Here is a 27118-nt window from a genome sequence, read left to right on the forward strand (position 1 = left end):
AACCCTAACCCTCCTAAGCATAATGTTGCGCTGTGAATTCATTGGCATCGTTCATTTTCTGATTCGACTTCATGGGGACCTCACCCTAACCCTAATCCCAACCCTAACACTAACACTAAACCTCGAATACGATTCTTCCATGTATTTTACCTGGAAAGATAGAATACCCTGACTGAAAAGGTCATACCCCTCCTAAGTACAGTGTTGCACTGTGAATTCATTGGAGACATCCATTTTCCGCTTCGACTTCATGGGGACCTAACCCTATCTCTAACCCTAACCCTAACCCTATCCCTCCTAAGGATAATGTTGCGCTGTGCATTCATTGGCGACGTTCATTTTCCGCCTCGACTTCATGGGGACCTAACCCTACCCTAACCCTAACCCTATCCCTCCTAAGCATAATATTGTACTGTCAATTCATTGCAGACATCCATTTTCATCTTCGACTTCATGGGGACCTAACCCTCACCCAAAGCCTAACCCAAATCCTAACCCTAACCCTATCCCTCCTAAGCATAATGTTGTGCTGTGAATTCATTGGCGACATTCATTTTCCGTCTCGACTTCATGGGGACCTAACCCTAATCCCAACCCTAACCCTAACACTAAACCTTGAATATGATTCTTCTATGTATTTTACCTGGAAAGATAGAATAGTCTGACTGAAAAGGTCATAGCCCTCCTAAGCAAAATGTTGCACTGTGAATTCATTGCAGACATCCATTTTCCGCTTCGACTTCATGGGGACCTAACCCTAAAGCTAACCCTATCCGTCCTAAGCATAATGTTGCGCTGTGCATTTATTGGCGACATTCATTTTTTTCCTCAACTTCATGGGGCCCAACCCTAACCCTAACCCTAACCCCTACCCTAACGCTAACCCTCCTAAGCATAATGTTGCGCTGTGAATTCATTGGGATCATTCATTTTCTGATTCGACTTCATGGGGACCTAACCCTAACCCTAATCCCAACCCTAACACTAACACTAAACCTCGAATGCGATTCTTCCATGTATTTTACCTGGAAAGATAGAATAGCCTGACTGAGAAGGTCATACCCCTCCTAAGCACAATGTTGCACTGTGAATTCATTGGATACATCCATTTTCCGCTTAGACTTCATGGGGACCTAACCCTAACCCTACCCCTAATCCCAACCCTAACCCTAACACTAAACCTCGAATGCGATTCTTCCATGTATTTTACCTGGAAAGATAGAATAGCCTTACTGAGAAGGTCATACCCCTCCTAAGCACAATGTTGCACTGTGAATTCATTGGATACATCCATTTTCCGCTTCGACTTCATGGGGACCTAAACCTAACCCTAACCCTAATCCCAACCGTAACCCTAACAGTAAACCTCGAATGCGATTCTTCCATGTATTTTACCTGGAAAGATAGAATAGTCTGACTGAAAAGGTCATACCCCTCCTAAGCACAATGTTGCACTGTGAATTCATTGGAGACATCCATTTTCTGCTTTGACTTCATGGGGACCTAACCCTAACCCTACCCCTAACCCCTACCCTAACCCTAACCCTATCCCTCCTAAGCATAATGTTGCGCTTTGAATTCATTGGCGCCATTCATTTTCTGCCTCGACTTCATGGGGCCCAACCCTAACCCTAACCCTAATCCCAACCCTAACCCTAACACTAAACCTCGAATGCGATTCTTCCATGTATTTTACCTGGAAATATAGAATAGCCTGACTGAAAAGGTCATACCCCTTCTAAGCACAATGTTGCACTGTGAATTCATTGGATACATCCATTTTCCGCTTCGACTTCATGGGGACCTTACCCTAACCCTAACCCTAACCCTAATCCCAACCCTAACCCTAACACTAAACGTTGAATGCGATTCTTCCATGTATTTTACCTGGAAAGATAGAATAGCCTGACTGAAAATGTCATAACCGTCCTAAGTGCAATGTTGCGCTGTGAATTCATTGGCGACTTTCATTTTCCACCTCGACTTCATGGGGACCTAACCCTAACTTTAATCCCAACCCGAACCCTAACACTAAACCACGAATGTGATTCTTCCATGTATTTTACCTGGAAAGATAGAATAGTCTGACTGAAAATGTCATAGCCCTCCTAAGCAAAATGTTCCACTGTGAATTCATTGCAGACATCCATTTTCCGCTTCGACTTCATGGGGACCTAACCCTAACCCTAACGCTAACCCTATCCGTCCTAAGCATAATGTTGCGCTGTGCATTTATTGGCGACATTCATTTTCTTCCTCAACTTCATGGGGCCCAACCCTAACCCTACCCCCTAACCCCTACCCTAACCCTAACCCTCCTAAGCATAATGTTGCGCTGTGAATTCATTGGGATCATTCATTTTCTGATTCGACTTCATGGGGACCTAACCCTAACCCTAATCCCAACCCTAACACTAACACTAAACCTCGAATGCTGTTCTTTCATGTATTTTACCTGGAAAGATAGAATAGCCTGACTGAGAAGGTCATACCCCTCCTAAGCACAATGTTGCACTGTGAATTCATTGGATACATCCATTTTCCGCTTCGACTTCATGGGGACCTAACCCTAACCCTAACCCTAACCCTAATCCCAACCCTAACCCTAACACTAAACCTCGAATGCGATTCTTCCATGTATTTTACCTGGAAAGATAGAATAGTCTGACTGAAAAGATCATACCCCTACTAAGCACAATGTTGCACTGTGAATTCATTGGAGACATCCATTTACTGCTTTGACTTCATGGGGACCTAACCCTAACCCTAACCCTACCCCTAACCCCTACCCTAACCCTATCCCTCCTAAGTATAATGTTGCGCTGTGAATTCATTGGCGACATTTATTTTCTGCCTCGACTTCATGGGGCCCAACCCTAACCCTAACCCTAATCCCAACCCTAACCCTAACACTAAACCTCGAATGCGATTCTTCCATGTATTTTACCTGGAAATATAGAATAGCCTGACTGAAAAAGTCATACCCCTCCTAAGCACAATGTTGCACTGTGAATTCATTGGATACATCCATTTTCCGCTTCGACTTCATGGGGACCTTACCCTAACCCTAACCCTAACCCTAACCCTAATCCCAACCCTAACCCTAACACTAAACGTTGAATGCGATTCTTCCATGTATTTTACCTGGAAAGATAGAATAGCCTGACTGAAAAGGTCATACCCCTCCTAAGCGTAATGTTGCTCTGTGAATTCATTGGCGACTTTCATTTTCCGCCTCGACTTCATGGGGACCTAACCCTAACCCTAATCCCAACCCTAACCCTAACACTAAACCACGAATGTGATTCTTCCATGTATTTTACCTGGAAAGATAGAATAACCTGACTGAAAAGGTAATACCCCTCCTAAACAAAATGTTGCACTGTGAATTCATTGGAGACATCCATTTTCCGCTTCGACTTCATGGGGACCTAACCCTAACCCTAACCCTAACCCTATCCCTCCTAAGCATAATGTTGCGCTGTGAATTCATTGGCGACGTTCGTTTTCCGCCTCGACTTCCTGGGGACCTAACCCTAATGCGAATCCTAACCCTAACACTGAACCTCGAATGCGATTCTTCCATGTATTTTACCTGGAAAGATAGAATAGCCTGACTGAAAAGGTCATACCCCTCCTAAGCAAAATGTTGCACTGTGAATTCATTGCAGACATCCATTTTCCGCTTCGACTTCATGGGGACCTAACCCTAACCCCAACCCCAACCCTAACCCTATCCCTCCTAAGCATAATGTTGCACTGTGAATTCATTGGCGACATTCATTTTCTTCCTCGACTTCATGGGGCCCAACCCTAACCATAACCCTAACCCTACCCCTAACCCCTACCCTAACCCTAACCCTCCTAAGCATAATGTTGCGCTGTGAATTCATTGGCATCGTTCATTTTCTGATTCGACTTCATGGGGACCTCACCCTAATCCCAACCCTAACCCTAACACTAAACCTTGAATATGATTCTTCCATGTATTTTACCTGGAAAGATAGAATAGTCTGACTGAAAAGGTCATAGCCCTCCTAAGCAAAATGTTGCACTGTGAATTCATTGCAGACATCCATTTTCCGCTTCGACTTCATGGGGACCTAACCCTAAAGCTAACCCTATCCGTCCTAAGCATAATGATGCGCTGTGCATTTATTGGCGACATTCATTTTTTTCCTCAACTTCATGGGGCCCAACCCTAACCCTAACCCTAACCCCTACCCTAACACTAACCCTCCTAAGCATAATGTTGCGCTGTGAATTCATTGGGATCATTCATTTTCTGATTCGACTTCATGGGGACCTAACCCTAACTTTAATCCCAACCCTAACCCTAACACTAAACCACGAATGTGATTCTTCCATGTATTTTACCTGGAAAGATAGAATAACCTGACTGAAAAGGTAATACCCCTCCTAAACAAAATGTTGCACTGTGAATTCATTGGAGACATCCATTTTCCGCTTCGACTTCATGGGGACCTAACCCTAACCCTAACCCTAACCCTATCCCTCCTAAGCATAATGTTGCGCTGTGAATTCATTGGCGACGTTCGTTTTCCTCCTTGTCTTCCTGGGGACCTAACCCTAATGCGAACCCTAACCCTAACAATGAACCTCGAATGCGATTCTTCCATGTATTTTACCTGGAAAGATAGAATAGCCTGACTGAAAAGGTCATACCCCTCCTAAGCACAATGTTGCACTGTGAATTCATTGGAGACATCCATTTTCCGCTTCGACTTCATGGGGATCTAACCCTAACCTTAACCCTAACCCTATCCCTCCTAAGCATAATGTTGCGCTGTGAATTCATTGGCGACGTTCGTTTTCCGCCTCGACTTCCTGGGGACCTAACCCTAATGCGAACCCTAACCCTAACACTGAACCTCGAATGCGATTCTTCCATGTATTTTACCTGGAAAGATAGAATAGCCTGACTGAAAAGGTCATACCCCTCCTAAGCACAATGTTGCACTGTGAATTCATTGGAGACATCCATTTTCCGCTTCGACTTCATGGGGATCTAACCCTAACCCTAACCCAAACCTTAACCCTAAACCACGAATGCAATTCTTCCATGTATTTTACCTGGAAAGATAGAATAGCCTGACTGAAAAGGTCATACCCCTCCTAAGCACAATGTTGCACTGTGAATTCATTGGCGACGTTCATTTTCCACCTCGACTTCATGGGGACCTAACCCTAACCCTAATCCCAACCCTAACCCTAAACCACGAATGCGATTCTTCCATTTATTTTACCTGGAATGATAGAATAGCCTGACTGAAAAGGTCATACCCCTCCTAAGCACAATGTTGCACTGTGAGTTCATTGGAGACATCCATTTTCCGCTTCGACTTCATGGGGATCTAACCCTAACCCTAACCTTAACCCTAACCCTATCCCTCCTAAGCATAATGTTGCGCTGTGAATTCATTGGCGACGTTATTTTCCGCCTCGACTTCATGGGGACCTAACCCTACCCTAATCCCAACCCTAACCCGAACCCTAACCCTAACCCTATCCCTCCTAAGCATAATGTTGTGCTGTCAATTCATTGCAGACATCCATTTTCTGCTTCGACTTCATGGGGACCTAACCCTCACCCTAAGCCTAACCCTAACCCTAACCCTATCCCTCCTAAGCATAATGTTGTGCTGTGAATTCATTGGCGACGTTCATTTTCCGTCTCGACTTCATGGGGACCTAACCCTAACCCTAATCCCAACCCCTAACCCTAACACTAAACCTCGAATACAATTCTTCCATGTATTTTACCTGGAAAGATAGAATAGCCTGACTGAAAAGGTCATACCCCTCCTAAGCAAAATGTTGCACTGTGAATTCATTGCAGACATCCATTTTCCGCTTCGACTTCATGGGGACCTAACCCTATCTCTAACCCTAACCCTAACCCTATCCCTCCTAAGCATAATGTTGCGCTGTGCATTCATTGGCGACGTTCATTTTCCGCCTCGACTTCATGGGGACCTAAACCTACCCTAACCCTAACCCTAACCCTAACCCAAATCCCAACCCTAACCCTAACCCTAACCCTATCCCTCCTAAGCATAATGTTGCACTGTGAATTCATTGCAGACATCCATTTTCCGCTTCGACTTCATGGGGACCTAACCCTACCCTAATCCCAACCCTAACCCTAACCCTGTCCCTCCTAAGCATAATGTTGTGCTGTCAATTCATTGGAGACATCCATTTTCTGCTTTGACTTCATGGGGACCTAATCCTAACCCTAACCCTACCCCTAACCCCTACCCTAACCCTAACCCTCCTAAGCATAATGTTGCGCTGTGAATTCATTGGGATCATTCATTTTCTGATTCGACTTCATGGGGACCTAACCCTAACCCTAATCCCAACCCTAACACTAACACTAAACCTCGAATGCGATTGTTTCATGTATTTTACCTGGAAAGATAGAATAGCCTGAGTGAGAAGGTCATACCCCTCCTAAGCACAATGTTGCACTGTGAATTCATTGGATACATCCATTTTCCGCTTCGACTTCATGGGGACCTTACCCTAACCCTATCCCTAACCCTAATCCCAACCCTAACCCTAACACTAAACGTTGAATGCGATTCTTCCATGTATTTTACCTGGAAAGATAGAATAGCCTGACTGAAAAGGTCATACCCCTCCTAAGCGCAATGTTGCGCTGTGAATTCATTGGCGACTTTCATTTTCTGCCTCGACTTCATGGGGACCTAACCCTAACTTTAATCCCAACCCTAACCCTAACACTAAACCACGAATGTGATTCTTCCATGTATTTTACCTGGAAAGATAGAATAACCTGACTGAAAAGGTAATACCCCTCCTAAACAAAATGTTGCACTGTGAATTCATTGGAGACATCCATTTTCTGCTTCGACTTCATGGGGACCTACCCTAATCCCAACCCTAAACCTAACCCTAACCCTATCCCTCCTAAGCATAATGTTGCGCTGTGAATTCATTGGCGACTTCATTTTCCGCCTCGACTTCATGGGGACCTAACCCCTAACCTTAATCCCAACCCTAACCCTAACACTAAACCACGAATGTGATTCTTCCATGTATTTTACCTGGAAAGATAGAATAGCCTGACTGAAAAGGTCATACCCCTCCTAAGCACAATGATGCACTGTGAATTCATTGGAGACATCCATTTTCCGCTTCGACTTCATAGGGATCTAACCCTAACCCTAACCCTAACCTTAACCCTAAACCACGAATGCGATTCTTCCATGTATTTTACCTGGAAAGATAGAATAGCCTGACTGAAAAGGTCATACCCTCCTAAGCACAATGTTGCACTGTGAATTCATTGACGATGTTCATTTTCCACCTCGACTTCATGGGGACCAAACCCTAACCCTAATCCCAACCCTAACCCTAAACCACGAATGCGATTCTTCCATGTATTTTACCTGGAAAGATAGAATAGCCTGACTGAAAAGATCATACCCTCCTAAACACAATGTTGAACTGTGAATTCATTGGAGACATCCATTTTCCGCTTCGACTTCATGGGGATCAACCAACCCTAACCTAACCCTCAAATCCTAACCCCCTTCAGGGACCCTCCTACAACCTCCAACTAACCTATCCTCCTAAGCATAATGTTGTGCTGTCAATTCATTGCAGACATCCATTTTCTGCTTCGACTTCATGGGGACCTAACCTAACCACCCTAACCCTAACCCTAACCCTATCCCTCCTAAGCATAATGTTGTGCTGTGAATTCATTGGCGACGTTCATTTTCCGCTCTCGACTTCATGGGGACCTAACCCTAACCCTAATCCCAACCCTAACCCTAACACTAAACCTTGAATATGATTCTTCCATGTATTTTACCTGGAAAGATAGAATAGTCTGACTGAAAAGGTCATAGCCCTCCTAAGCAAAATGTTGCACTGTGAATTCATTGCAGACATCCATTTTCCGTTTCGACTTCATGGGGACCTAACCCTAACCCTAACCCTATCCCTCCTAAGCATAATGTTGCGCTGTGAATTCATTGGCGACGTTCATTTTCCGCCTCGACTTCATGGGGACCTAAACCTACCCTAACCCTAACCCAAATCCCAACCCTAACCCTAACCCTAACCCTATCCCTCCTAAGCATAATATTGTACTGTGAATTCATTGGCGACATCCATTTTCCGCTTCGACTTCATGGGGACCTAACCCTAACCCTAACCCTAATCCCAACCCTAACCCTAACACTAAACCTTGAATATGATTCTTCCATGTATTTTACCTGGAAAGATAGAATAGCCTGACTGAAAAGGTCATACCCCTCCTAAGCAAAATGTTGCACTGTGAATTCATTGCAGACATCCATTTTCCGCTTCGACTTCATGGGGACCTAACCCTAACTCTAACCCTAACCCTATCCCTCCTAAGCATAATGTTGCGCTGTGCATTTATTGGCGACATTCATTTTCTTCCTCAACTTCATGGGGCCCAACCCTAACCCTAACCCCTACCCTAACCCTAACCCTCCTAAGCATAATGTTGCGCTGTGAATTCATTGGCGACATTCATTTTCTGCCTCGACTTCATGGGGCCCAACCCTAACCCTAACCCTAATCCCAACCCTAACCCTAACACTAAACCTCGAATGCGATTCTTCCATGTATTTTACCTGGAAAGATAGAATAGCCTGACTGAAAAGGTCATACCCTCCTAAGCACAATGTTGCACTGTGAATTCATTGGATACATCCATTTTCCGCTTCGACTTCATGGGGACCTAACCCTAACCCTAACCCTAATCCCAACCCTAACCCTAACACTAAACGTTGAATGCGATTCTTCCATGTATTTTACCTGGAAAGATAGAATAGCCTGACTGAAAAGGTCATACCCCTCCTAAGCGCAATGTTGCGCTGTGAATTCATTGGCGACTTTCATTTTCCGCCTCGACTTCATGGGGACCTAACCCTAACTTTAATCCCAACCCTAACCCTAACACTAAACCACGAATGTGATTCTTCCATGTATTTTACCTGGAATAGATAGAAGATAGAATAACCTGACTGAAAAGCAAATACCCCTCCTAAAAAAAATGTTGCACTGTGAATTCATTGGAGACATCCATTTTCGGCTTCGACTTCATGGGGACCTAACCTAACCCCTAACCCTATCACTCCTAAGCATAATGTTTTGCTGTGAATTCATTGGCGACGTTCGTTTTCCGCCTCGACTTCCTGGGGACCTAACCCTAATGCGAACCCTAACCCTAACACTGAACCTCGAATGCGATTCTTCCATGTATTTTACCTGGAAAGATAGAATAGCCTGACTGAAAAGGTCATACCCCTCCTAAGCACAATGTTGCACTGTGAATTCATTGGAGACATCCATTTTCCGCTTCGACTTCATAAGGATCTAACCTAACCCTAACCCTAACCCCTAACCACTAACCTTCTAACCTGAATAGAATACCTACTGAAAGGTCTACCCAGAAATGCGATTCTTCCATGTATTTTACCTGGAAAGATAGAATAGCCTGACTGAAAAGGTCATACCCCTCCTAAGCACAATGTTGCACTGTGAATTCATTGGCGACTTTCATTTTCCACCTCGACTTCATGGGGACCTAACCCTAACCTTAATCCCAACCCTAACCCTAACACTAAACCACGAATGTGATTCTTCCATGTATTTTACCTGGAATAGATAGAATAGAATAACCTGACTGAAAAGGTATACCCTACTAAACAAAATGTTGCACTGTGAATTCATTGGAGACATCCATTTTCCGCTTCGACTTCATGGGGACCTAACCCTAACCTAACCCTAACCTAACCCTATCCCTCCTAAGCATAATGTTGCGCTGTGAATTCATTGGCGACATTCATTTTCTGCCTCGACTTCATGGGGACCTAACCCTAATCCCTAACCCTAACCCTAACACTAAACCTCGAATGCGATTCTTCCATGTATTTTACCTGGAAAGATAGAATAGCCTGACTGAAAAGGTCATACCCTCCTAAGCACAATGTTGCACTGTGAATTCATTGGAGACATCCATTTTCCGCTTCGACTTCATGGGGACCTAACCCTAAACCCTAACCCTAATCCCAACCCTAACCCTAACACTAAACGTTGAATGCGATTCTTCCATGTATTTTACCTGGAAAGATAGAATAGCCTGACTGAAAGGTCATACCCTCCTAAGCGCAATGTTGCGCTGTAAATTCATTGGCGACTTTCATTTTCCGCCTCGACTTCATGGGGACCTAACCCTAACCCTAATCCCAACCCTAACCCTAACACTAAACCTCGAATGCGATTCTTCCATGTATTTTACCTGGAAAGATAGAATAACCTGACTGAAAAGGTCATACCCTCCTAAGCAAAATGTTGCACTGTGAATTCATTGCAGACATCCATTTTCCGCTTCGACTTCATGGGGACCTAACCCTAACCCTAACCCTATCCTCCTAATAATGTTGCCTTCCATGTCATTTTCCCTCACTTTCCCAATCCTAACCAATACCTAACCTAAAGGTATACCCTCCTAAGCATAATGTTGCGCTGTGAATTCATTGGCGACATTCATTTTCTGCCTCGACTTCATGGGGACCTAACCCTAACTCCTAACCCAACCCTAACCTAACTAAAACTAAACCTGAATAGGATTCTTCCATGTATTTTACCTGGAAAGATAGAATAACCTGACTGAAAAGTCATACCCTCTCCTAAGCACAATGTTGCACTGTGAATTCATTGCAGACATCCATTTTCTGCTTCGACTTCATGGGGACCTAACCCTAACCCTAACCCTAACCCTAACCCTACCTCCCTCCTAAGCATAATGTTGCGCTGTGAATTCATTGGCGACATTCATTTTCTTCCTCGACTTCATGGGGCCCAACCTAACCTAACCCTAATCCCAACCTAACCTAACACTAAACCTAATGCGATTCTTCCATGTATTTTACCTGGAAAATAGAATAGCCTGACTGAAAGGTCCTACCTCCTAAGCAAATGTTGCACTGTGAATTCATTGGATACATCCATTTTCTGCTCGACTTCATGGGGACCTACCTAACCTAACCCTAATCCCAACCCTAACCCTAACACTAAACCTCGAATGCGATTCTTCCATGTATTTTACCTGGAAAGATAGAATAGCCTGACTGAAAAGGTCATACCCCTCCTAAGCACAATGTTGCACTGTGAATTCATTGGAGACATCCATTTTCCGCTTCGACTTCATGGGGACCCTACCCTAACCCTAACCCTAATCCCAACCCTAACCCTAACCCTAAACGTTGAATGTGATTCTTCCATGTATTTTACCTGGAAAGATAGAATAGCCTGACTGAAAAGGTCATACCCCTCCTAAGCACAATGTTGCACTGTGAATTCATTGGAGACATCCATTTTCCGCTTCGACTTCATGGGGACCTAACCTAACCCTAACCCTATATCCCTCCTAAGCATAATGTTGCGCTGTGAATTCATTGGCGACGCTTCGTTTTCCGGCCTCGACTTCATGGGGACCTAACCCTAACCCTAACCCTAACACTAAACCTCGAATGCGATTCTTCCATGTATTTTACCTGGAAAGATAGAATAGCCTGACTGAAAAGGTCATACCCTCCTAAGCACAATGTTGCACTGTGAATTCATTGGAGACATCCATTTTCCGCTTCGACTTCATGGGGACCTAACCTAACCCTAACCCTAACCCTAACCCAACCCTAAGCTAAACTATGTGTCTGTGCATTCTTGGCCATGTCATTTTCCTCGACTTCATGGGAGAATAACCTGACTGAACCCTAAGGTCATACCCTCCTAAGCATAATGTTGCACTGTGAATTCATTGGCGACTTTCATTTTCCGCCTCGACTTCATGGGGACCTAACCCTAACCTAATCCCAACCCTAACCCTAACACTAAACCTCGAATGCGATTCTTCCATGTATTTTACCTGGAAAGATAGAATAGCCTGACTGAAAAGGTCATACCCCTCCTAAGCACAAATGTTGCACTGTGAATTCATTGGAGACATCCATTTTCCGCTTCGACTTCATGGGGACCTAACCCTAACCCTAACCTAACCTAACCCTATCCTCCTAAGCATAATGTTGCTGTGAATTCATTGCGACTTCGTTTTCGCCTCGACTTCCTGGGGACCTAACCCTAACGAACCCTAACCTACATGAACCTCGAATGCGATTCTTCCATGTATTTTACCTGGAAAGATAGAATAGCCTGACTGAAAAGGTCATACCCCTCCTAAGCACAATGTTGCACTGTGAATTCATTGGAGACATCCATTTTCCGCTTCGACTTCATGGGGACCTAACCCCCCTAACCCTAACCCTAACCCTAACCCTAACCCTAACACTAAACTGAATGCGATTCTTCCATGTATTTTACCTGGAAAGATAGAATAGCCTGACTGAAAAGGTCATACCCCTCCTAAGCACAATGTTGCACTGTGAATTCATTGGCGACATTCATTTTCCGCCTCGACTTCATGGGGACCTAACCCTAACCTAATCCCAACCCTAACCCTAACACTAAACCACGAATGCGATTCTTCCATGTATTTTACCTGGAAAGATAGAATAGCCTGACTGAAAAGGTCATACCCTCCTAAGCACAATGTTGCACTGTGAATTCATTGGAGACATCCATTTTCCGCTTCGACTTCATGGGGACCTAACCCTAAATCCCTAAACCTAACCTAACCTATCCTCCTAAGCATAATGTTGCGCTGTGAATTCATTGCGACATTCATTTTCTCTTCGACTTCATGGGGACCTAACCCTAACCCTAACCTCCCTAAAGCATAATGTTGCGCTGTGAATTCATTGGCGACGTTCATTTTCCGTTCGACTTCATGGGGACCTAACCCTACCCTAATCCCAACCCTAACCTAACACTAAACCTCGAATGCGATTCTTCCATGTATTTTACCTGGAAAGATAGAATAGCCTGACTGAAAAGGTCATACCCTCCTAAGCACAATGTTGCACTGTGAATTCATTGCAGACATCCATTTTCCGCTTCGACTTCATGGGGACCTAACCCTAACCCTAACCCTAACCCTAACCCTAACCCTAACACCCTCGAATGCGACCTTCCCATGTATTTTACCTGGAAAGATAGAATAGTTGACTGAAAGGTCATACCCCTCCTAAGCAACTAATGTTGCAAGCATGTTGTGCTGTCAATTCATTGGAGACATCCATTTTCTGCTTTGACTTCATGGGGACCTAATCCTAACCCTAACCCTAACCCTAACCCCTACCCTAACCCTAACCTCCCTAAGCATAATGTTGCGCTGTGAATTCATTGGCGACATTCATTTTCTGCCTCGACTTCATGGGGACCCAACCCTAACCCTAATCCCAACCCTAACCCTAACACTAAACCTCGAATGCGATTCTTCCATGTATTTTACCTGGAAATATAGAATAGCCTGACTGAAAAGGTCATACCCTCCTAAGCACAATGTTGCACTGTGAATTCATTGGATACATCCATTTTCCGCTTCGACTTCATGGGGACCTTACCCTAACCCTAAACCCTAATCCCAACCCTAACCCTAACACTAAACGTTGAATGCGATTCTTCCATGTATTTTACCTGGAAAGATAGAATAGCCTGACTGAAAAGGTCATACCCTCCTAAGCGCAATGTTGCGCTGTGAATTCATTGGCGACTTTCATTTTCTGCCTCGACTTCATGGGGACCTAACCCTAACTTTAATCCCAACCCTAACCCTAACACTAAACCACGAATGTGATTCTTCCATGTATTTTACCTGGAAAGATAGAATAACCTGACTGAAAAGGTCATACCCCTCCTAAACAAAATGTTGCACTGTGAATTCATTGGAGACATCCATTTTCTGCTTCGACTTCATGGGGACCTAACCCTAACCCTAACCCTAACCTATCCCTCCTAAGCATAATGTTGCTCTGTGAATTCATTGGCGACTTTCATTTTCCGCCTCGACTTCATGGGGACCTAACCCTAACTAACTAATCCCAACCCTAACCCTAACACTGAACCTCGAATGTGATTCTTCCATGTATTTTACCTGGAAAGATAGAATAGCCTGACTGAAAAGGTCATACCCCTCCTAAGCACAATGTTGCACTGTGAATTCATTGGAGACATCCATTTTCCGCTTCGACTTCATGGGGATCTAACCCTAACCCTAACCCTAACCCTAACCCTAAACCACGAATGCGATTCTTCCATGTATTTTACCTGGAAAGATAGAATAGCCTGACTGAAAAGGTCATACCCTCCTAAGCACAATGTTGCACTGTGAATTCATTGGACGATGTTCATTTTCCACCTCGACTTCATGGGGACCAAAACCCTAACCCTAACCCAACCCTAACCCTAAACCACGAATGCGATTCTTCCATGTATTTTACCTGGAAAGATAGAATAGCCTGACTGAAAACCATACCCCTCCTAAGCACAATGTTGTACTGTGAATTCATTGGAGACATCCATTTTCCGCTTCGACTTCATGGGGACCTAACCCTAACCCTAACCCTAACCCTAACCCTATCCCTCCTAAGCATAATGTTGCGCTGTGAATTCATTGGCGACGTTCATTTTCCGCCTCGACTTCATGGGGACCTAACCCCCTAAGCCCTAATTCCCATTTTCCTGATTCAAACTCCCTAACCCTAACCCTAACCCTATCCCTCCTAAGCATAATGTTGTGCTGTCAATTCATTGCAGACATCCATTTTCTGCTTCGACTTCATGGGGACCTAACCCTCACCCTAAGCTAACCCAAATCCTAACCCTATCCCTCCTAAGCATAATGTTGTGCTGTGAATTCATTGGCGACATTCATTTTCCGCCTCGACTTCATGGGGACCTAACCCTAACCCTAATCCCAACCCTAACCCTAACACTAAACCTTGAATATGATTCTTCCATGTATTTTACCTGGAAAGATAGAATAGTCTGACTGAAAAGGTCATAGCCCTCCTAAGCAAAATGTTGCACTGTGAATTCATTGCAGACATCCATTTTCCGCTTCGACTTCATGGGGACCTAACCCTAACCCTAACCCTATCCCTCCTAAGCATAATGTTGCGCTGTGAATTCATTGGCGACGTTCATTTTCCGCCTCGACTTCATGGGGACCTAAACCTAACCCTACCCTAACCCTAACCCAAATCTCCAACCCTAACCCTAACCCTAACCCTATCCCTCCTAAGCATAATATTGTACTGTCAATTCATTGCAGACATCCATTTTCATCTTCGACTTCATGGGGACCTAACCCTAACCCTAACCCTAATCCCAACCCTAACCCTAACACTAAACCTTGAATATGATTCTTCCATGTATTTTACCTGGAAAGATAGAATAGTCTGACTGAAAAGGTCATACCCTCCTAAGCAAAATGTTGCACTGTGAATTCATTGCAGAAATCCATTTTCCGCTTCGACTTCATGGGGACCTAACCCTAAAGCTAACCCTATCCGTCCTAAGCATAATGTTGCGCTGTGCATTTATTGGCGACATTCATTTTCTTCCTCAACTTCATGGGGCCCAACCCTAACCCTAACCCCTACCCTAACCCTAACCCAACCCTCCTAAGCATAATGTTGCGCTGTGAATTCATTGGCGACATTCATTTTCTGCCTCGACTTCATGGGGCCCAACCCTAACCCTAACCCTAATCCCAACCCTAACCCTAACACTAAACCTCGAATGCGATTCTTCCATGTATTTTACCTGGAAATATAGAATAGCCTGACTGAAAAGGTCATACCCTCCTAAGCACAATGTTGCACTGTGAATTCATTGGATACATCCATTTTCCGCTTTCGACTTCATGGGGACCTTACCTAACCCTAACCCTAACCCTAATCCCAACCCTAACCCTAACACTAAACGTTGAATGCGATTCTTCCATGTATTTTACCTGGAAAGATAGAATAGCCTGACTGAAAAGGTCATACCCTCCTAAGCGCAATGTTGCGCTGTGAATTCATTGGCGACTTTCATTTTCCGCCTCGACTTCATGGGGACCTAACCCTAACTTTAATCCCAACCCTAACCCTAACACTAAACCACGAATGTGATTCTTCCATGTATTTTACCTGGAAAGATAGAATAACCTGACTGAAAAGGTAATACCCCTACTAAACAAAATGTTGCACTGTGAATTCATTGGAGACATCCATTTTCCGCTTTCGACTTCATGGGGACCTAACCCTAACCCTAACCCTATCACTCCTAAGCATAATGTTGCGCTGTGAATTCATTGGCGACGTTCGTTTTCCTGCCTCGACTTCCTGGGGACCTAACCCTAATGCGAACCCTAACCCTAACCCTAACTCTGACACTCGAATGCTATTCTTCCATGTATTTTACCTGGAAAGCATAGAATAGCCTGACTGAAAAGGTCATACCCCTCCTAAGCACAATGTTGCACTGTGAATTCATTGGAGACATCCATTTTCCGCTTCGACTTCATGGGGACCTAACCCTAACCCTAATCCCAACCCTAACCCTAACACTAAACCTCGAATGCGATTCTTCCATGTATTTTACCTGGAAAGATAGAATAGCCTGACTGAAAAGGTCATACCCCTCCTAAGCACAATGTTGCACTGTGAATTCATTGGAGACATCCATTTCCGCTTGACTTCTGGACTTCATTTTCCACCTCGACTTCATGGGGACCTAACCCTAACCCCAATCCCTAACCCTAATCCCAACCTCGAATGCGATTCCTAATGTATTTTACCTGGACGAATAGCCTGACTGAAAAGGTCATACCCTCCTAAGCACAATGTTGCGCTGTGATTTCATTGGCGACATTCATTTTCCGCTTCGACTTCATGGGGACCTAACTAACCCTAACTTTAATCCCAACCCTAACCCTAACACTAAACCACGTGAATAATGTGATTCTTCCATGTATTTCATGGAATAGATAGAAGATAGAATAACCTGACTGAAAAGGTAATACCCCTCCTAAGCATAAAAATGTTGCACTGTGAATTCATTGGAGACATCCATTTTCAGCTTCGACTTCATGGGGACCTAACCCTAACCCTAACCCTAACCCTATCCCTCCTAAGCATAATGTTGCGCTGTGAATTCATTGGCGACATTCATTTTCCGCCCTCCTCGACTTCCTGGGGACCTAACCCTAACCCTAATCCCAACCCTAACCCTAACACTGAACCTCGAATGCGATTCTTCCATGTATTTTACCTGGAAAGATAGAATAGCTTTCTGACTGAAAAGGTCATACCCCTCCTAAGCACAATGTTGCACTGTGAATTCATTGGAGACATCCATTTTCCGCTTCGACTTCATGGGGACCCAACCCTAACCCTAATCCCAACCCTAACCCTAACACTAAACGTTGAATGCGATTCTTCCATGTATTTTACCTGGAAAGATAGAATAGCCTGACTGAAAAGGTCATACCCTCCTAAGCACAATGTTGCGCTGTGAATTCATTGGCGACTTTCATTTTCCGCTTCGACTTCATGGGGACCTAACCCTAACCCTAACCCTAATCCCAACCCTAACCCTAACACTAAACCTCGAATGTGATTCTTCCATGTATTTTACCTGGAAAGATAGAATAGCCTGACTGAAAAGGTCATACCCCTCCTAAGCAAAATGTTGCACTGTGAATTCATTGCAGACATCCATTTTCCGCTTCGACTTCATGGGGACCTAACCCTCAAAGCTAACCCTATCCGTCCTAAGCATAATGTTGCGCTGTGAATTTATTGGCGACATTCATTTTCTTCCTCAACTTCATGGGGCCCAACTTAACCCTAACCCTAACTCCCTAACCCTAACCCTCCTAAGCATAATGTTGTGCTGTGAATTCATTGCAGACATTCATTTTCTGATTCGACTTCATGGGGACCTAACCCTAACCCTAATCCCAACCCTAACCCTAACACTAAACCTCGAATGCGATTCTTCCATGTATTTTACCTGGAAAGATAGAATAGCCTGACTGAAAAGGTCATACCCCTCCTAACGCACAATGTTGCACTGTGAATTCATTGGAGACATCCATTTTCCGCTTCGACTTCATGGGGACCTAACCCTAACCCTAACCCTAATCCCAACCCCTAACCCTAACACTAAATGCTGAATGCGATTCTTCCATTTATTTTACCTGGAAAGATAGAATAGCCTGACTGGTGTAAGGTCGGCACCCTTCCTAAGCAAATGTTGCGCTGTGACCATTGACACTTACATTTTCCGCCGACTTCATGGGGACCCAACCCCTAACCTAACCCACTAACCCGAATGCGATCTTCCATAAGCATAATGTTGCGCTGTGAATTCATTGGCGATACATTCATTTTCTGCCTCGACTTCATGGGGACCCTAACCCTAATCCCAACCCTAACCCTAACACTAAACCTCGAATGCGATTCTTCCATGTATTTTACCTGGAAAGATAGAATAGCCTGACTGAAAAGGTCATAGCCCTCCTAAGCAAAATGTTGCACTGTGAATTCATTGCAGACATCCATTTTCCGCTTCGACTTCATGGGGACCTAACCCTAACCCTAACCCTAACCCTAACCCTATCCCTCCTAAGCATAATGTTGCGCTGTGAATTCATTGGCGACATTCATTTTCTTCCTCGACTTCATGGGGCCCAACCCTAGACCTAACCCTAACCCAAATCCCAACCCTAACCCTAAACCCTAACCCTAACCCTCCTAAGCATGTTACCTGCTGTGAATTCATTGGCAGACATCCATTTTCCTTCGACTTCATGGGGACAACCCTAACCCTAACCCTAAGCCTAATCCCTAACCTCTAACCCTAACACTAAACCTTGAATTCTTCCATGTATTTTACCTGGAAAGATAGAATAGCCTGACTGAAAAGGTCATACCCTCCTAAGCACAATGTTGCACTGTGAATTCATTGGATACATCCATTTTCCGCTTCGACTTCATGGGGACCTAACCCTAACCCTAACCCTAATCCCAACCCTAACCCTAACACTAAACCTCGAATGCGATTCTTCCATGTATTTTACCTGGAAAGATAGAATAACCTGACTGAAAAGGTAATACTCCTTACTAAACAAAATGTTGCACTGTGAATTCATTGGAGACATCCATTTTCTGCTTCGACTTCATGGGGACCTAACCCTAACCTCTAACCCTAACCCTAACCCCTAACCCTCCTAAGCATAATGTTGCGCTGTGAATTCATTGGCGACATTCATTTTCTGCCTCGACTTCATGGGGCCCACCCAACCCTAACCCTAATCCCAACCCTAACCCTAACACTAAACCTCGAATGCGATTCTTCCATGTATTTTACCTGGAAAGATAGAATAGCCTGACTGAAAAGGTCATACCCTCCTAAGCACAATGTTGCACTGTGAATTCATTGCGATACATCCATTTTCCGCTTTGACTTCATGGGGACCTAACCCTACCGTAACCCTAATCCCAACCCTAACCCTAACACTAAACGTTGAATGCGATTCTTCCATGTATTTTACCTGGAAAGATAGAATAGCCTGACTGAAAAGGTCATACCCCTCCTAAGCACAATGTTGCACTGTGAATTCATTGGAGACATTCATTTTCCGCTTCGACTTCATGGGGACCCAACCTAACTCCTAACCCCTAATCCCAACCCTAACCCTAACACTAAACCACGAATGCGATTCTTCCATGTATTTTACCTGGAAAGATAGAATAGAATAACCTGACTGAAAAGGTCATACCCCCTCCTAAGCAAAATGTTGCACTGTGAATTCATTGGAGACATCCATTTTCCGCCTTTGACTTCATGGGGACCTAACCCTAACCCTAACCTTAACCCTAACCCTATCCTCCTAAGCATAATGTTGCGCTGTGAACCATTGGCGACGCTCATTTTCCCCGCCGACTTCATGGGGACTAACCAACCCTAATCCCTAATCCCTAACCCTAACCCTAACACTAACCTCGAATGCGATTCTCCTTTTCCATGTATTTTACCCGGGAAAGATAGAATAGGCCTGACTGAAAAGGTCATACTCCTCCTAAGCACAATGTTGCACTGTGAATTCATTGAGGCCACATCCATTTTCCGCTTCTCGACTTCATGGGGACCTCTAACCCTAACCCTAACTCCTAACCCTAACCCTAACCCTAAAACCACTAATGCGATTCTTCCGTATGTATTTTACCTGGAAAGATAGAATAGCCTGACTGAAAAGGTCATACCCCTCCTAAGCACAATGTTGCACTGAATTCATTGGCAGACGTTCATTTTCCGCCTCCCGACTTCATGGGGACCTAACCCTAACCCTAATCCCAACCCTAACCCTAACCCTAACACTAAAGCGCAATGTTACTGATTTCATTGGCTTACTTTCATTTTCCGCCGACTTCACAGAATTCTTCCATGTATTTTACCTGGAAAGATAGAATAGCCTGACTGAAAAGGTCATACCCTCCTAAGCACAATGTTGCACTGTGAATTCATTGGAGACATCCATTTTCCGCTTCGACTTCATGGGACCCTAACCCTAACCCTAACCCTAACCCTATCCCTTCCTAAGCATAATGTTGCGCTGTGAATTCATTGCGACACGCTCATTTTTCCGCCTCGACTTCATGGGGACTTCAACCCACCAACCTCTAACCTAAATCCCAACCCTAACCCTAACCCCTAACCCTCCCTCCTAAGCATAATGTTGTACTGTCAATTCATTGTGATTTTACTCTTGGAAAGATAGAATAGCCTAACTGAAAAGGTCATACCCATCCCTCCTAAGCAGCAATGTTGCACTGTGAATTCATTGGCGTACATCCATTTTCCGCCTCGACTTCATGGGGACCTAACCCCAACCTAACCCTAATCCCAACCCTAACCCCAACACTAAACCTTGAATGCGATTCTTCCATGTATTTTACCTGGAAAGATAGAATAGCCTGAAAAGGTCATACCCTCCTAAGCACCACTGTGAATTCATTGGCCGACATCCATTTTCCCGCTTCGACTTGCATGGGGACCTAACCCTAACCCTAACCCTCCCTAACCCTAACCCTAACACTAATGCACTTGAATGTCTTGGCACGATTCTTCCATGTTATTTTACCTGGAAAGATAGAATAACCTGACTGAAAAGGTAATAACCCCTAACCCTCCTAAGCAAAATGTTGCACTGTGAATTCATTGGAGACATCCATTTTCCGTCTTCGACTTCATGGGGACCTAACCCTAACCCTAACCCTAACCCTAACCCTAAGCATAATGTTGCGCTGTGAATTCATTGGCGATCATTCATTTTCTGCCTCTGACTTCATGGGGACCTAACCCTAACCCTAACCCTAATCCCAACCCTAACCCAACACTAAACCTAATGCCTTGTTTCATGTATTTTACCTGGAAAGATAGAATAGCCTGACTGAGAAGGTCATACCCTCCCTAAGCACAATGTTGCACTGTGAATTCATTGGAGACATCCATTTTCCGCTTCGACTTCATGGGGACCTAACCCTAACCTAACCTAATCCCAACCCTAACCCTAACACTAAACCTCGAATGCGATTCTTCCATGTATTTTACCTGGAAAGATAGAATAGTCTGACTGAAAAGGTCATACCCCTCCTAAGCACAATGTTGCACTGTGAATTCATTGGAGACATCCATTTTCTGCTTTGACTTCATGGGGACCTAACCCTAACCTAACCCTATCCCTCCCTAACCCCTACATCCTATCCCTAAGCATAATGTTGGGCGTTGTGAATTCATTGGCGACATTCATTTTCTGCCTCGACTTCATGGGGCCCAACCCTAACCCTAATCCCAACCCTAACCCTAACACTAAACCTTGAATGCGATTCTTCCATGTATTTTACCTGGAAATATAGAATAGCCTGACTGAAAAGGTCATACCCTCCTAAGCAATAATGTTGCACTGTGAATTCATTGATACATCCATTTTCCGCTTCGACTTCATGGGGACCTAACCCTAACCCTAACCCTAATCCCAACCCTAACCCTAACACTAAACGTTGAATGCGATTCTTCCATGTATTTTACCTGGAAAGATAGAATAGCCTGACTGAAAAGGTCATACCCTCCTAAGCGCAATGTTGCGCTGTGAATTCATTGGCGACTTTCATTTTCCGCTTCGACTTCATGGGGACCTAACCCTAACCTAACCCTAATCCCAACCCTAACCCTAACACTAAACCTATTGAATGCGATTCTTCCATGTATTTTACCTGGAAAGATAGAATAGTCTGACTGAAAAGGTCATAGCCTCCTAAGCACAATGTTGCACTGTGAATTCATTGCAGACATCCATTTTCCGCTTCGACTTCATGGGGACCTAACCCTAACCCTAATCCCAACCCTAACCCACTAACGCTAACCCTATCCGGAAATATAGAATAGCCTAAGCATAATGTTGCGCTGTGCAATTCATTGGCGACATCCATTTTCTTCCTCAACTTCATGGGGACCTAACCCTAACCCTAACCTAACCCCTAACCCTAACCCTATCCCTCCTAAGCATAATGTTGCGCTGTGAATTCATTGGCGACATTCATTTTCCGCCTCGACTTCATGGGGACCTAACCCTAACCCTAATCCCAACCCTAACCCTAACACTAAACCTCGAATGCGATTCTTCCATGTATTTTACCTGGAAAGATAGAATAGCCTGACTGAAAAGGTCATACCCCTCCTAAGCACAATGTTGCACTGTGAATTCATTGGAGACATCCATTTTCCGCTTCGACTTCATGGGGACCACTCCTAACCCTAACCCTAACCCAACCTAACCCTAACCTAAACTCAATGCGCCTGGAAAGATAGAATAGCCTGACTGAAAAGGTCATACCCCTCCTAAGCATCCCTCCTAAGCATAATGTTGCACTGTGAATTCATTGGCGACATTCATTTTCTGCCTCGACTTCATGGGGACCCTAACCCTAACCCTAATCCCAACCCTAACCCTAACACTAAACCTCGAATGCGATTCTTCCATGTATTTTACCTGAAAAGATAGAATAGCCTGACTGAAAAGGTCATACCCCTCCTAAGCACAATGTTGCACTGTGAATTCATTGGAGACATCCATTTTCCGCTTCGACTTCATGGGGACCTAACCCTAACCTAACCCTAACCCTAACCCCAACCCCTCCTAGCTAATGTTGCCCTAACCATTGCCGACATTCTTTTCGCCCGACTCATGGGGCCCTAACCCTAACACTAAACCTCTGAATGCGATTCTTCCATGTATTTTACCTGGAAAGATAGAATAGCCTGACTGAAAAGGTCATACCCTCCTAAGCACAATGTTGCACTGTGAATTCATTGGAGACATCCATTTTCCGCTTCGACTTCATGGGGACCTAACCCTAACCCTAATCCCAACCCTAACCCTAACACTAAACCTCGAATGCGATTCTTCCATGTATTTTACCTGGAAAGATAGAATAGTCTGACTGAAAAGGTCATACCCTCCTAAGCACAATGTTGCACTGTGAATTCATTGCAGACATCCATTTTCCGCTTCGACTTCATGGGGACCTAACCCTAACCCTAACCTTAACCCTAACCCTATCCCTCCTAAGCATAATGTTGCGCTGTGAATTCATTGGCGACGTTCATTTTCCGCTCGACTTCATGGGGCTCCTAACCCTAACCCTAATCCCTAACCCTAACCTAACCTAACCCTATGTATTTTACCTGGAAAGATAGAATAGCCTGACTGAAATCCCCTCCTAAGCATAATGTTGTACTGTCAATTCATTGGAGACATCCATTTTCTGCTTCGACTTCATGGGGACCTAACCCTAACCCTAATCCCAACCCTAACCCTAACCTAACCCTAACCTAACACTAAACGTTGAATGCGATTCTTCCATGTATTTTACCTGGAAAGATAGAATAGCCTGACTGAAAAGGTCATACCCTCCTAAGCACAATGTTGTGCTGTGAATTCATTGGCGACTTTCATTTTCCGCCTCGACTTCATGGGGACCTAACCCTAACCCTAATCCCAACCCTAACCCTAACACTAAACCTTGAATGTGATTCTTCCATGTATTTTACCTGGAAAGATAGAATAGCCTGACTGAAAAGGTCATACCCTCCTAAGCAAAATGTTGCACTGTGAATTCATTGCAGACATCCATTTTCCGCTTCGACTTCATGGGGACCTAACCCTAACCCTAACCCTAACCCTATCCCTCCTAAGCATAATGTTGCGCTGTGAATTCATTGGCGACATTCATTTTCGCCTCGACTTCATGGGGACCTAACAACCTCCCCCCTAACCCTAACCCTCCTAACCCTAACCCTAACCCCAACCTAACCCTAACCCTAACCCTTCCATGTATTTTACCTGGAAAATAGAATAGCCTGACTGAAAAGGTCCCTATCCCTCCTAAGCATAATGTTGCACTGTGAATTCATTGGGACATCCATTTTCCGTTCGACTTCATGGGGACCTAACCCTAACCCTAATCCCAACCCTAACCCTAACACTAAACCTTGAATACGATTCTTCCATGTATTTTACCTGGAAAGATAGAATAGCCTGACTGAAAAGGTCATACCCCTCCTAAGCACAATGTTGCACTGTGAATTCATTGCAGACATCCATTTTCCGCTTCGACTTCATGGGGACCTAACCTAACCCTAACCCAACCTAACCCTAACCTAACCCTATCCGTCCTAAGCATAATGTTGTGACTGTGCATTTATTGGCGACATTCATTTTCTTCACTCAACTTCATGGGGCCCAACCTAACCCTAACCAACCCTAACCCCTACCCTAACCCTAACCCTCCTAAGCATAATGTTGCGCTGTGAATTCATTGGGATCATTCATTTTCCGCCTCGACTTCATGGGGCCCAACCTAACCCTAACCCTAATCCCAACCCTAACCCTAACACTAAACCTCGAATGCGATTCTTCCATGTATTTTACCTGGAAAGATAGAATAGCCTGACTGAAAAGGTCATACCCCTCCTAAGCACAATGTTGCACTGTGAATTCATTGGATACATCCATTTTCCGCTTCGACTTCATGGGGACCTTACCTAACCCTAACCCTAACCCTAATCCCAACCCTAACCCTAACACTAAACGTTGAATGCGATTCTTCCATGTATTTTACCTGGAAAGATAGAATAGCCTGACTGAAAAGGTCATACCCTCCTAAGCGCAATGTTGCGCTGTGAATTCATTGGCGACTTTCATTTTCCGCCTCGACTTCATGGGGACCTAACCCTAACTTTAATCCCAACCTAACCCTAACACTAAACCACGAATGTGATTCTTCCATGTATTTTACCTGGAAAGATAGAATAACCTGACTGAAAAGGTCAATACCCCAACTAAGCAAAATGTTGCACTGTGAATTCATTGGAGACATCCATTTTCCGCTTCGACTTCATGGGGACCTAACCCTAACCCTAACCCATCCCTCCTAAGCATAATGTTGCGCTGTGAATTCATTGGCGACGTTCATTTTCTTCTGCCTCGACTTCATGGGGACCTAACCCTAACCCTAACCCTAACCCAAATCCCAACCCTAACCCTAACCCTAACCCTACTAAAATATACCCTCCTAAGCATAATGTTGCACTGTGAATTCATTGGGATCATCCATTTTCTGATTCGACTTCATGGGGACCTAACCCTAACCCTAATCCCAACCCTAACCCTAACACTAAACCTTGAATGCGATTCTTCCATGTATTTTACCTGGAAAGATAGAATAGCCTGACTGAAAAGGTCATACCCTCCTAAGCACAATGTTGCACTGTGAATTCATTGGAGACATCCATTTTCCGCTTCGACTTCATGGGGACCTAACCCTAACCCTAACCCACCTAACACTAACCCAATGGATTCTTCCATGTATTTTACCTGGAAAGATAGAATACACTGAAAGGTGTTGCACTGTGAATTCATTGGAGACATCCATTTTCCGCTTCGACTTCATGGGGACCTAAACCTACCCTAACCAACCCTAACCCTAACCAACCTAACCCTAACCTATCCCTCCTAAGCATAATGTTGCGCTGTGAATTCATTGCAGACATCATTTTCGCTTCGACTTCATGGGGACCTAACCCTAACCCTAATCCCAACCCTAACCCTAACACTAAACCTTGAATATGATTCTTCCAGTATTTTACCTGGAAAGATAGAATAGTCTGACTGAAAAGGTCATACCCTCCTAAGCAAATGTTGCACTGTGAATTCATTGCAGACATCCATTTTCCGCTTCGACTTCATGGGGACCTAACCCTAACCTAACCCTATCCTCCTAAGCATAATGTTGCTGTGATTATTGGCGACATTCATTTTCCTCAATTCATGGGGCCCAACCTAACTCTACCTAACCCCTACCCTAATGAATACTACTAACCCTCCTAAGCATAATGTTGCGCTGTGAATTCATTGGGATCATTCATTTTCTGATTCGACTTCATGGGGCCCAACCATAACCCTAATCCCAACCCTAACCCTAACACTAAACCTCGAATGCGATTCTTCCATGTATTTTACCTAGAAATATAGAATAGCCTGACTGAAAAGTTCATACCCTCCTAAGCACAATGTTGCACTGTGAATTCATTGGATACATCCATTTTCCGCTTCGACTTCATGGGGACCTTACCCTAACCCTAACCCTAATCCCAACCCTAACCCTAACACTAAACGTTGAATGCGATTCTTCCATGTATTTTACCTGGAAAGATAGAATAGCCTGACTGAAAAGGTCATACCCTCCTAAGCGCAATATTGTGCTGTGAATTCATTGGCGACTTTCATTTTCCGCCTCGACTTCATGGGGACCTAACCCTAACTTTAATCCCAACCCTAACCCTAACACTAAACCACGAATGTGATTCTTCCATGTATTTTACCTGGAAAGATAGAATAACCTGACTGAAAAGGTAATACCCCTACCTAAAGCAAAATGTTGCACTGTGAATTCATTGGAGACATCCATTTTCCGCTTCGACTTCATGGGGACCTAAACCTAACCCTAACCCTATCCCTCCTAAGCATAATGTTGCTCTGTGAATTCATTGGCGACGTTCGTTTTCTCGCTCGACT

Source organism: Notechis scutatus, chromosome 6, assembly GCF_049901735.1.
Source record: "Notechis scutatus isolate UNSWTSFEM ecotype Mainland chromosome 6, rNotScu1.2, whole genome shotgun sequence".
Taxonomy (NCBI): domain Eukaryota; kingdom Metazoa; phylum Chordata; class Lepidosauria; order Squamata; family Elapidae; genus Notechis; species Notechis scutatus.